Here is a 12669-nt window from a genome sequence, read left to right on the forward strand (position 1 = left end):
GGTACATACTTTCCTTCAACAACTTTCATAACTTTTATTAAACTTAATGGGATTGTCAAGCACACTTTATTAAGATATGACAATCTTTTTTTTTAAAGTCTTTTTTTTTTTTTTTTTTTTTTTTTTTTTAAGATTTTATTTATTTATTTGACAGAGAGAAATCACAAGTAGGCAGAGAGGCAGGCAGAGAGAGAGAGAGAGGGAAGCAGGCTCCCTGCTGAGCAGAGAGCCCGATGCGGGACTCGATCCCAGGACCCTGAGATCATGACCTGAGCCGAAGGCAGCGGCTTAACCCACTGAGCCACCCAGGCGCCCTAAGATATGACAATCTTATAGTGGTTATGGGAAACAGGAAAATAAACAACAACAACAAAAAGATACACTATATCAAAATCACACATTTGATTATCCTTCCTGAGAGTTCAATAACAATTACTTAAATTAAAATTAAGTGTTTGAAAATTATAGTATTGTACAGCTGCCACACTTTTCATTAACTCACAACTTGTATGCCTAGGATGTCCGTGAGCTAACTCATAAATAACCCTGCTTAAAGTGTCAAAAAAGGCAAATTTCCAAGTATGGGTATGGTAGGCTGCTTTCTTTTTCCTTTTTTTTTTTTTAATTGTGAAATGCAAAGCTATAAAACATTTTACATTAAAAAGATACTTCACTTAAGTTTTATATAACTGGCCTAGATTCCATCATATCAATTAAATCAATTGAATCCAGGTAACTTCAGAGTATAGATCAGTTTACAAAACTGATATTTAAAGAACAAAAATATTTAAACAGAAATATTTTTTATTTTATTTTATTTTTTTATTTATTTGAGAGAGAGAGAGTGAGAGAGAGTATGAAAGGGGAGAAGGTCAGAGGGAGAAGCAGATTCCCCTTGGAGTTGGGAGCCTGATGTGGGACTCGATCCCAGGACTCAGGATCATGACCTGAGCAGAAAGCAGTTGCCAAACCAACTCAGCCACCTAGGTTCCCTAAACAGAAATATTTAAAGAACTAACAGAAATAAATAACCTAAAGGATCCTCACAATATAAGGATTTTGATTTCTGTTGTAAATTTTTTATCAGGAACCAGCATGTTTTGAGAGTAGTCTTTGAGGGACATGTGCTGAGCACCACAGTGTTTAGAACAATGAACAAGAAATAGTCCCCCCTCTCAGAGCATATACCTTGAGGAATACCTTTTTTTTTTTTTTTTTACGATTTTATTTATTTATTTGCACAGGCAGAGGAAGGGGCAGGCAGTGGGGAAGCAGACTTCCTGCAGAGCAGGGAGAGCAATGTGGAGGACTCGATCCCGGGACCCTGGGATCACGACCTGGGCCAAACACAGATGCTTAACTGACTGAGCCACCCAGGATTATCTTTAATACAATATTCAAAGACAGAATGTTCGAAGTGCCACAACTGAGGTAGAAGTGGTATAGGCACATTCAGGACACGGACAGTCACTCAGATTCAAATGCGTCCCTGGTGGGAATGAAAAGGACGGAATAGGTGCAGATGGGCAAAGATCTGAGGAGCAGAATGAGAAGAGCAGAGAGAAAAGACATGTGGCTGCACCAAATGAAAACCAAGGAGACTCAAAGGAACAAAGTTAGGAAGGAGGGAATTTGATAGGTAGGCCACGGAAAACCACCGAAGCATTCTAATTGGAAGAATTACAAGTGCAAATGGAAAAGAAGCAAGAGAGACAGCCACAAGGTCAACTGGGAATCTAGTTTTAGAACTGTGTCCTGTGTGAACTCTGACTTCGGCAGAGGTCAGGGCAGGGAGGGCTAGAGAAGACTCGGATTGCAAAAAACAGGGTGAAAAGTCTTTGGGTTCTGAGTCAACTAAGAAATTCCACTTTGGTTTTCTCTGTGTGTGTGTGTGTGTGTGTGTGTGTGTGTGCATACGTGTGTTAAAAGCATCTTTTATTTTATTTTAATTTTATATTTTGTGGTGTTTTATCTGTTGGGGTTATGAGTAAGATTTAGTTTGAAATAAAAAAAATTGGCTAATAGTTTTTTAATGAAAGCCACCAATCAAGACCACATGTTTTACTTACAGACGGAACCTGAGACTCAGAAACTGACTTGGTCACCAAGAGGTCATGAGTGAACACTGATGAGGATAGTTTCACTAAGAGTACCTGTGGCCAAAGACACCAGCGTAGCAATGAGTTGAGAAGAAAAAGAGATGATTGTTTAGCAGTGAGGGAAAAAAAGAAGTAAAAGTACTTTGAACAGTAACAGGTAGAGAAAGAGTCAACGTGTAGAATACTCAGCAGCTGGTAAAACTTCATTAAAACGGTGAATTTGTTGCTTAAGATTTGTGTGTCCCCAGGAACTGAAAATTCCAACTCTGCTAACAGAAGGAGCCTAAACAAAGAAGGAAATTGTCAAAAATGCTGAAAGTAGGACGGCTCTAGGGTTGGTGAATTCAGCTATTCAATGATATAAAAAAAAAATCCATCTTTCTCCTCTGTCATCTTTGGCGTATCAGCCTTGACGTCAGCCTAGTTCTACTCATGATTAGACAAAACGGCTACAGCAGCTCAGCTTCGTGTCCTTGTGGAAGCATCCAGAGTTGGAAAGGGAGTCCTTTCCCTTCTTTGTCTCTTTCTACAAGAAATTTAAAAAATAAACAAACAAACAAAAAACTTTTCCGAAAGCCCTGCAGAGACTTTTCTTCATTTCTCACTGGTCAGAAGGCATCAGTTGGTTGTGCCTAAACCAATCAGTAACTTGAAAGAGGAGCCCTCTTGGTTGTCTGACAGATTGCAAGTCACTGCCTGGGCTGGGGGATACGGTCCATTTCCTTGAACCACACAGTACAGGAGGAGGGGGTGGGCAATGGCTGTTGCTTGGGCAGCCCACCCGCCTTCCAATGAAGCCTAATAAGCATTGTTTGATACTGCTGTTGATGATTTTGTCAATAGTGCCTCATCCCCAACCCATTTCCCTCCTAGGAGAAGTGTGCCTATACTTCCCAATATCCAATTTTATCACTTACAGGAAGAAAGAGAACTATCGATTGCCTAGGAAAAGTATGCACAACAAGAGTTTCTATTTTAAGGCGTTCATTGAAAGAAGCTACTATGAGACAACATCTGCTTAAAATGCAGGATTTCCAAAGAGATCCTATCTTCAAACTCTGTTACCCAATTCCTCTTTTGTGTATTAGCCAAAAGAGAAGAGTCATTAAGCTTTTTGTGTACAACTGACACTAAAAAGAATCTGCAGGTAACGATAGAAGATGCTATTTGTCAAAGGTCTGGAGCAGAAATACAACTGAAAACTATGATACAATTCGAGAAAACACAAAGGTAATTACAAAGGAAGAAAACCACTCAGAGCATCAGTTTTACCTTTGTGATACCTTTGTTCACATCTCTGTTCTCTTTGTCCTAGGTTACACCATTAATAACTCTTAGCCTTCAACCAAAAAAGGGGGTGGGGGAAATTTTCAATTACTGATTAATAGTAATAGTTACTGAAGGTAGTTACAAAGTTCTCACCAATCATGGAATGAGATGGTTTTATTTAGCTCTAAAATACAACGGAAGTTAATAGAACACTATTTAAGGATAATTTTAAAAAATACATTTTGTTTTCCATTAAATCATATTATTCTAATTTACTTGAGAGGAAAAAACATCATGACACGAGAACTTCATTAATGATAATGGTAGTGGGCCCAGAAAGTTGTCATTTTATAAATAAATATGTAATTCTTATAAAAGTTTGTGAAGTGGAGAAGCAGTCAAAAGTGGGGGAGTAAGTGTAAAGCACTGGCGAAGTATACAACGGGTCAGGTTCTAGAATGTCCACAGTCTTGAATAATGGGAAAAATCCCAACACATTAAGCGGTTGGTATCCTACAATAGTCCATATCATGGATACTACTGAGCCTCCTTAGCAGTGGAATCATGAGTTTATACCATATGGTTATTCGCTTACTTTCAGCTAGGAGAGAAAGAAAAGCTTTGGGCATGAGGGTCTGAAAAAGAAAAAAGAGCTGAGACAAAGAGGAGTTTTTCAAAATTCCTCAAAATTCAAAGTGCATAGCCCTCAAATTATGGATGAACTTTAGAAGGTTCAAGTAAGTACTGATGTTCATATATATTAATTTCTTTCTTATTTCCACAACTGGACCAACAATTCCCATCAGAAATTATTTAACTGGTTTGAGCCAGATGGAACTATCCAGTGAAATTCAGTATTTCCCCCATCTATCTAATGAAAGCCAGAAGAGGCATCAAATGAATGACAGCAGGAAAATAAATTCGACCAAGCTGGTTTGGAAAAATGCATGAGTGTGTGTTTTATGGAGACTGTTCCAGAGAAGTGATCCAGGTCATTTTACAGAGCAGAGCTCCTCAACCCTATATTTCCTCCAAAGGTCCAGAAGAGTATAAACTATATTATGTTAGCTAAACCTCATTCATCATTTACTAGAAGCATGTGTATGTACATAGATTATAGTGCACCAAATATAATATGTCAGAGATTAGACTTTGTTAGCGATTCAAATAGTGGTATGATCCAGTTCTGCCCTTTCAGTTCATGTCAATTTAGAGACCTTTACCTTCTCAGGTTCAATCTCACCTAATCTTGTTAGAGAGCTTTAGAGCAAAGACTACAAATTTCATCAACCAGTGTGCTGGTCAGCTGGTAAGTTACATTAGACACTTCGAGTCCTTTTCAAAGAAGCAGCTCAAGGTATATTCTCTCAACAAGTCTGTTTAAATAGATTTTTCTTAAAAATCTAACGACCTATTAAAACTGTTAACTAGCTAGACCTGAATCAAGAAAGTACAAAAATAATAAAATTATGTTGTTTTCTTTCTTATGGCAAAAATTACTAGTTATTTTAGGAGAAATAGGTGAAATGGCTCTTTTAAAGATTGTTTTATTCATAATGAAAAGCAAGAGGCAAAGGAAATGGGAGAGATTTGTGGAAAACAAGGGAGAAGGTGATAAGATAGAATTGTGCCATTATTTATACAGCTAAAATAAAGTATCATGAGAGATGAGAAACTGAAGTGTAATTTTGCCCTTAGCTTTAATAAGAATATTCTATATCCACTGATTAAGAATAAAGTATATTTTTAGCCCAAATAATGTTTAAAGTGCATACCACAAAGAAATTTAGGATGCGAATGTGGCCCTGAGGAGTTTATAGTCATGGAGTGTAAGTAATCATCTTAAAAGTTAACTATAAAAGATATAAATGGAAGTTCAAGACAACAATGGAAATGGTGTCACAAGGCTGTGTGTGAATAATCACCAAACGTAATAGTAAATGCAATACAGTTTAGAGGGGACAGCAATCACTTAGGACTGGAAAATTATAGGGAATCTCTATTGGGACAGTGGGATTTGAATCCCTATCTCGTTCCCCAGTCCCTCCTCACTCTAAACCCTCCCTCTAGTCAACTAATTGTCTCACTGACTAATCACACTGAATTTTCCTTCATTCTAAATCCTTCGAGCTCCTACCCTCCTTACTCCTGCTTACCACCCAACAGTCCTCCTTTCTCTCCTATCTCAGAAGATACACCTTCCCTTCCTGAAACTCACAGCCCCACCTGATCACTTCTCCCTCATCTAAATCATTGTGTCATTTCACCTTCTTTTTTTTTTTTTTAAGATTTTATTTATTTATTTGACAGACAGAGATCACAAGTAGGTAGAAAGGCAGGCAGAGAGAGAGGAAGGGAAGCAGGTTCCCTGCTGAGCAGAGAGCCCAATGCAGGGCTCGATCCCAAGACCCTGGGATGATGACCTGAGCCGAAGGCAGAGGCTTTAACCTACTGAGCCACCTAGGTGCCCCAATTCACCTTCTTTCTTGTCTTTCTTCAAATTATCTTCTTCAACTGTCCCTTTTAAACTAGTTCTATTCTTTGGCCTATAAACATGACAGTGTCACCCTTATTCCATGAAAAGTCCCTTAGACCTACATCCTTACTCTCCCCCGCCTGTCAGCATTCTGGAAGTCTCACTGTCGAGCATGTAGATTTCCATTCAACCCCCAGTTTTAATATGGCATCCTTGCTCTCAGTTATTCCAGACATTCCTCAAGGTTCTATCATATTTCTCCCTTATTCTCATAAAATAGTCTTCTCCTGTCACTATCAACTTCCAAGGCTACAGCTATTATTTCTATTTTGACTGCCAAAGTTATATCCTCAGCATTGACCCCCTACTCTAAGCTTCAGGCTTGCATTTTTGACTGAATATTGTGCATAACCACACAGATGATTTTCAGGCTTCTATTTCTAAATCATTGTTGTCAAACTTTTTTGCACTTTGGAATCACCTGTGGAGGTTACAAAAATACCGGTACCCAAGTTATATGCCCAGATATTCTTATTAATTGGATACCAAGATCATTATACTTCGCTTTCAAAACTGCTCCTTATTAAAAATGAGCCAACCTCTATAAATGCTAACATGATTCTCCTAATTGCTCATGTTCAATTCCTTTGAGTCACCATTAACTCTTCCCTCAGTAGCCCCCTATTCTCCAGATACCAAATCAATAATATTTCTTCTTCTATAATATCACTTCTATTTTTTCTTTATTTTATCACGGCCACTGCTTTACTTCAGCTGCCTCTAGTTATTGTACTAGATTCCTAATTCGGTCCTTCCTCTCTCATCCTACTTTTGCCATCTGTTTTCTATGGCTAAATCCAATCATTAAAAACACTCATGGCACACTAGTAAAATACAAAGTCTGCAGCTGATATTCAAAGTTCTCCATTACATATATAGCTCAAAACTTATCAGGCTTTATTGCCCACTACATCCTCATTCCTACCCATAAACACAAGAGACACCCTATGCTTGAAAGAGCCAGACTATTCACCGTTCACCACTCTCTAGCTGTTCCTCAGATATTACCGTTTCCATAATTTTGACCATGTTAATTCCTCTGCCTGGAATGTTCTCCCTCTAATGTCTTCCTACTAACAATTTATCAGAATATTAGAGGGCTTCACAAAATCCATTTTCTCTTAGGGGTCAGGGGGCGCCTTCCCGGACCCCATCAGATTGAACTAATGTCCCCTCCCCCAGACTCCCTGTCTCTGTGTGCCTTATTATAGGACTTATCACACAGCCTGCCTTAATTTAGAATGACATATGTGCAAGTCTGTCTCCACCGATGGGCAGGGAGCAAGGAGAGTACAGTGACTTGTCCAGAGTTATGACATCACAGTGTAGCTTACATATTCAATATTTATTGATTTAAGGATGGATAAGAACAGCATAGATATAGAGAACAAAACAATCTGAGGACAAAAAGGAGAAAAGAAAAAAGAAAACACATTTGGGAGATGGTGAGTTAAGTAGAAGATTTATGAAACGAAACAGTGGCGTGAATCTCCACTGAGTAGGTGGAGTCAAATGGCCTTTACCCGGTCATGTCAGGTTTTTAAAAAGAATGAGTAAGACTGAGTATCTTATATATGTTTGGAGCCTAAGTTCTCCCATTAGTAAAGGGATATGATTATAGGAGCTAAAATTGCTAGTACTATGGCGACGTAAGAATGAGGCCATCCCGGTAAAAGGCTTGACACAAAACTAGAGCATAGAAAGCCCACTCTAAGTGTTAACCCCATTAATGGGGTCTGCCACACACACACACACACACACACACAATGGCTATACAATAACATCCAAGATGTCAAAAGAAAGATTTATCTGACTTTGATTTCCAGGCTAGAAAAAGGACAGAATGAGAGAGAGAGAGAGACAGAGACATATGAGTATAAATGTCCAAGCAACAGACGTGCGCAGTTAGCTTCTACTATATTTCACGGGACACATACTTTTCTGTCCCCTCCCCCCCATCTCTTTTCTTTTGTCCTGGTCTCTTGCTTTAGGCTTTCCTTTTTCCCTCTCCCATTACTCATGCAGCAAGATCCAGGGCCTACCTTCGCCCTGCAGGGGGCAATACAGAACATGTGTTGGCCTCTGCAGCCCAACTACCTAGAAAGACGGAAGCCACGGCCCCAACCCAGTGCAAAAATGGCTTGGAAGCTGCGGTGAGATGGCTCCCTAGGCTCCAGCCCAGCAGGACCTCCAATCTAGTTAACGTTTCCTGAAAAACATTAACCCTCATTTAGGCGCAGTGGGAGGTGAGACTGGGAATGTTCTGTGAGTCCTGGTGGCAAACAGCACTGTGTTCCTTACACTGAGAAAAGCTCTCCCTCTCCTGCATCGGCACCACATGGAACTGTACGCTCCAGTTGATTTCCAAGGAGAGGGAAAAAGCAGAATGCGGCTCTCTCAGTGCTTTCTGACCTCACTGGATGGGAGAGATACTCTGGGTGTGAGAACAATTAAGCAAACGTTTGGAGGATTCGGGGTGTGGAGGGCAGGTGTGTGTACATTTAAAAGCTGCTGTTTTATAAGAAGTCTTAGGTGACTCAATAAACAGGAGAGCTGAGCAGGGTAATCCCGTTAGCAGGGCTCTCCTCAGCTCAAACCGCTCCCCTGACAGAAACAACACATTCTGGGAAAAAGGGTAAATTACACACTGAGGTAATTGTTTCACACCTTCAAAGAATTTACTTATTAATTTCGAAGTGTTTTTGGAAGCAATTCTGTATCTTGCCTTTCGTTTTGTGCTTAAATACTTGTTTTTGTTTTTGTTTTTTAATGTTGACCTCCAAGTCCCTCTTAATGTACTTATTATATATTATCTTTAAAATATATCAGGCTGAGTTATGAAATGTGAACTCTGCCAGTAAAAGAGGGCTGCTTTTCATTGAGTGTAACTTTGTATACAACATCATGCATCTTTGCAACTCTAGGTATCATAGATTCTGAGATTAGGCACTCCTTGACTAAATAGCGAAAGAAAAAAAACAGACTACCTCCTCGTATCAATGACATTTCTCTGTGTTGATTAGAGACACCAAAGAATTTCACTCCAGATTTTTGCTGAGCCAAACACTTTGGTCTTGAGGCCACCACCAGCAACGGAAATATAGTATGAAAAATTAAGATAAGCTCTGGTGTTGGGCGCCTGGGTGGCTCAGTGGATTAAGCCGCTGCCTTCAGCTCAGGTCATGATCTCAGGGTCCTGGGATCGAGTCCCGCATCGGGCTCTCTGCTCAGCAGGGAGCTTGCTTCTCTCTCTCTCTCTCTCTCTCTGGCTGCCTCTCTGTCTACTTGTGATTTCTCTCTGTCAAATAAATAAATCTTTAAAAAAAAAAAAAAAAAAAAAAAAAAAAAAGATAAGCTCTGGTGTTATATGTCATATAGACCATGATAGGGATGCCCATTAGCTGTCCTTTGACCTGCTGTATATTTTTATCATCTCAAATCATTTTCAGTCACCTCATTAGAGTGGCAGACCATTTAAAAAAATTCCTCATCTTGGATCCACCCATACATCTGCTAATATGCAAATTTAAGTGCCTCAAGGAGATTAGAGGAACTATCTCTTATTCGATTCTATCATAAATTTAGTACCTACAACAGATCTTCAAAGAAGTAACTCACTTTTGTTTCTGTCTTTCAAAAACACTTTTGAAGAAAAGTTGCCCTTCTGATAACAAAAAAAAGCACTACTGAAGAATCCACTGCAGAAGAAAGGGCGCTCCCTAGGTACTGCCTATCAGGACTGTGTTGATATAGTTCAGAAAAGGAACTGGAGCAGATACTGGCTTTTAGGAAGAATTCCGCATGAAAGAGGGAAAATTGGTAATGCATTTACTACTCATTTGCTTGCATCAAGAACCACATTCCATTTCAATCTGCCAACATCCTAATTAAGATGATCTGAATCTTGGGTGATCTATTATTCTAGATCTGAGATAGCCCAATTTACATTAGACAAGATGTTACACTGTGTGCTTACACTGAGATGATAAGAGCGCTAAGCATGTCTTCCCTCCTGTCTGGCCCAGCACTGGGCAGAGCATTCCATCAGCACTCGATAAATAATGGCCAGGCCTTTGCCTATTGTCTTTCTTTCTACCACTTTAGGCACAATTTCACCTTACTATATCATTTCTGGTTCCTTTTGACACATAGAGCTGTGCTCCTTTCTGCATGAGGAAGATAGGAAAGTATCTCAAGTAATTCTCTATGAATGTGTCCATCCGTGTATATGGGACTAGCAACACCTAAATGCAATTCCCATTCATTACTTCTATGTCGTTTCTGAAGATCTTAAAGAATATGTTGCCTACATAAGCTTTTGAGCCAGAAAAGGAAAGAATACAAAGACAGTGCTTTGGAAGCATCAGGATCAAATTCCTTTCCAGGATAATAATATCCAGCTGCAATATTACCCAAGAGGCACTATAGAACACAGAGAAAATAGCATACAAAGGTACTCTCCAAATCAGCTTCTTTCTCCCCACTTTGGCTAAGGAAAGTTAGCCATAATTAATTTTTTTAAGATTTTATTTATTTGAGGGGCACCTGGGTGTCTCAGTGGGCTAAGCCTCTGCCTTCAGCTCAGATCATGATCCCAGGGTCCTGGGATCGAGCCCTGCATTGGGCTCTCTGCTCAGCAGGGAGCCTGCCCCCCCCCCGCCTGCCTCTCTGCCTACTTGTGATCTCTGCCTGTCAAATAATAAATTTAAAAATCTTTTAAAAAAGTGATTTTATTTATTTGAGAGAGAAAGAGCACAAGGAGGGGGGGGTGGAGGGAACAGCAGAGGGAGAGGGAGAAGTAGGCTCCCCACTGAGCAGAGAGCCTGATGTAGGCTCATGACCCAAGCCCAAGGCAGACGCTTAACCAATTGAGCCACCCCCAGACACCCCCAAAAAGTTACCTATAATTTATTAACATAATATTAGGTTAATACTAAGTTGTCTGATAAACACATAAAAAAAAAATGTGTTAATATTGGACTTGCCCTCCCTAGACATCTGAATCAAGGCCAGGTTGTCTGCGACACAACCAAATCAGAGGCCACGTGTATGTCCCTTCTTAGCCACTATCTAAAACTGTCATTTGTAGGGCTGAGCAAACATATTTAAGAAATGTTCTTAAGCTTGCTCTAAGTGCTATTGTTGAACAGATAACACTGGTGACCTTCATAGTCATATATCCATTTCCAAAGGGATGACAAGCTAAGACGTCAATCTAAGAACCTCGAGGAAGGCAGATAAATAAGCACAACCCGGGGTTGAAAGTACCTCACCCTCTATCTCCTTTCACTAAGGAAATGAAGATGTTTGATGGAACCCCGGGTAGGTCACCCTCTGGTAGCTGTAAAGTTTTCTGAATTTGCAATAAAATCTTCAAATATTTTTTGCGCTGGAAACTTTTCTTCTTCTTCTATTTTTTTTTTTTTAAGATTTATTTATTTATTTGACAGAGAGAACAAGCTTAGGGGTGGGGGTGAGGAGGGAGAGAATCTCAAACAGATTCCCCGCTGAGCATGGAATAGACACCGGGCTCCGTCTGAGGAGGCTGAAAGCCCAACCCCAGGCGAAATCAGGAGTCAGATGCTTAACCGACTGAGCCACCCAGGTGCCCCTTGAAACTCATCTGTTTCTTTAAAGAGGACAAAGGAACCACTGTCTGATTACAGTGATGCAAAGTTTGAGACGTTGTGTTAGGGACATCCTGGCCTTGATTCTAAGATAGCTATAATGATGGCTGAAGAGGTGACAACTAAAGAAAACAAAGAATAAGAACATCTTAAAGGAGGCAATGTGCAAAGTTTAAGAATGCTTTCTTGCTTTCAGGATTTTGGGGTTTTGCCTGGAAAGGTCAAAAAAAAAAAATGCAGCCTTTCTTAGGTGTTGGGTATTCAGTGTTTTGAAATCCCTCCAGCTACACACCATTCAAAAATTTAACATACTGAAAACCTAGTTTTAGCTGATAAGCTTTAACCAATCTATCTTAAAATAAAATACATAATTACAATTTTCAATTCTTGGAAGTGAGTGCTAAAGCTCTATTTCTAGAACTGGTGAATTCTGTTCTCTATTTCCATGTATAAAAGATCGCACAGTCCTGGGAAAACACTTTTTTAAAAAATGAAATACAACAAATAAGGTATGCTGCCGAGTCCTGGGGGAGAAGTTTCCCAGAGTCTTTGAATTTCCTCCTATCCTCCTTCTTTACAAGATTTCTAAGACCAAGTCCTTTTCTGCAGTCTCTCAAACAAGGTAAAAAAGAAAAATACCCCCTAGATATATTCTTTAGATTTTCTATTATGCTTCTCAAGTTCCCAGTAGCTTCTGAAGTAAACTTAAGATGAATTCTGGAGTTATTTTTTTATTATGTTTTAATTTCAGTTCTCTTTTAGGTCTAAGATGAAATAGATGATCATAACTGCTCTGCTTGGAGATGCATTTCATGGCACAATGTATACGTGACCTATGCAAGGTCACGTCATGGAAAGAGAACTGACATGAGAGATAACAAGTCGAATCCAAGCTTTTAGTCTTGGACAACTTCAGGGTAACCTATTTAGGTTGCTTTATTTCATGCAATACGGCAAGAAAAGTTTCTTTTTAAACAGTAAGTACGTCGTAGATATAAAGTCTGTATAGGGCTCTCTCAGCGGTTTAAACAATGTCAATTACAAATATATGAAGAATTACTGCCCAAATCACTGATCATTAAGGGTTATTTTATTTTATTTTATTTTTTGGTCACACTGTGAGCCTTGGTGCAGTGGC

The 12669-nt window shown here is 39.4% G+C and overlaps 1 protein-coding gene and 1 long non-coding RNA gene across 5 annotated transcripts in view; one reads left to right on the forward strand and one right to left on the reverse strand.

The window, feature by feature from the left end:
- Positions 1-12669, reverse strand: part of AKAP6 (A-kinase anchoring protein 6) — a 464347-nt gene that overhangs the window by 197352 nt on the left and 254326 nt on the right. The gene's annotated exons all lie outside the window — the stretch shown is intronic.
- LOC309868263 lies at positions 3876-12494 on the forward strand. The gene is made up of 3 exons (XR_014313607.1): positions 3876-4105; positions 9556-9723; positions 12283-12494. It is a non-coding gene; the product is annotated as an uncharacterized lncRNA (long non-coding RNA).

The sequence above is a fragment of the Mustela nivalis genome (genome assembly GCF_964662115.1).
Source record: "Mustela nivalis genome assembly, chromosome: 6".
NCBI classification, from domain to species: domain Eukaryota; kingdom Metazoa; phylum Chordata; class Mammalia; order Carnivora; family Mustelidae; genus Mustela; species Mustela nivalis.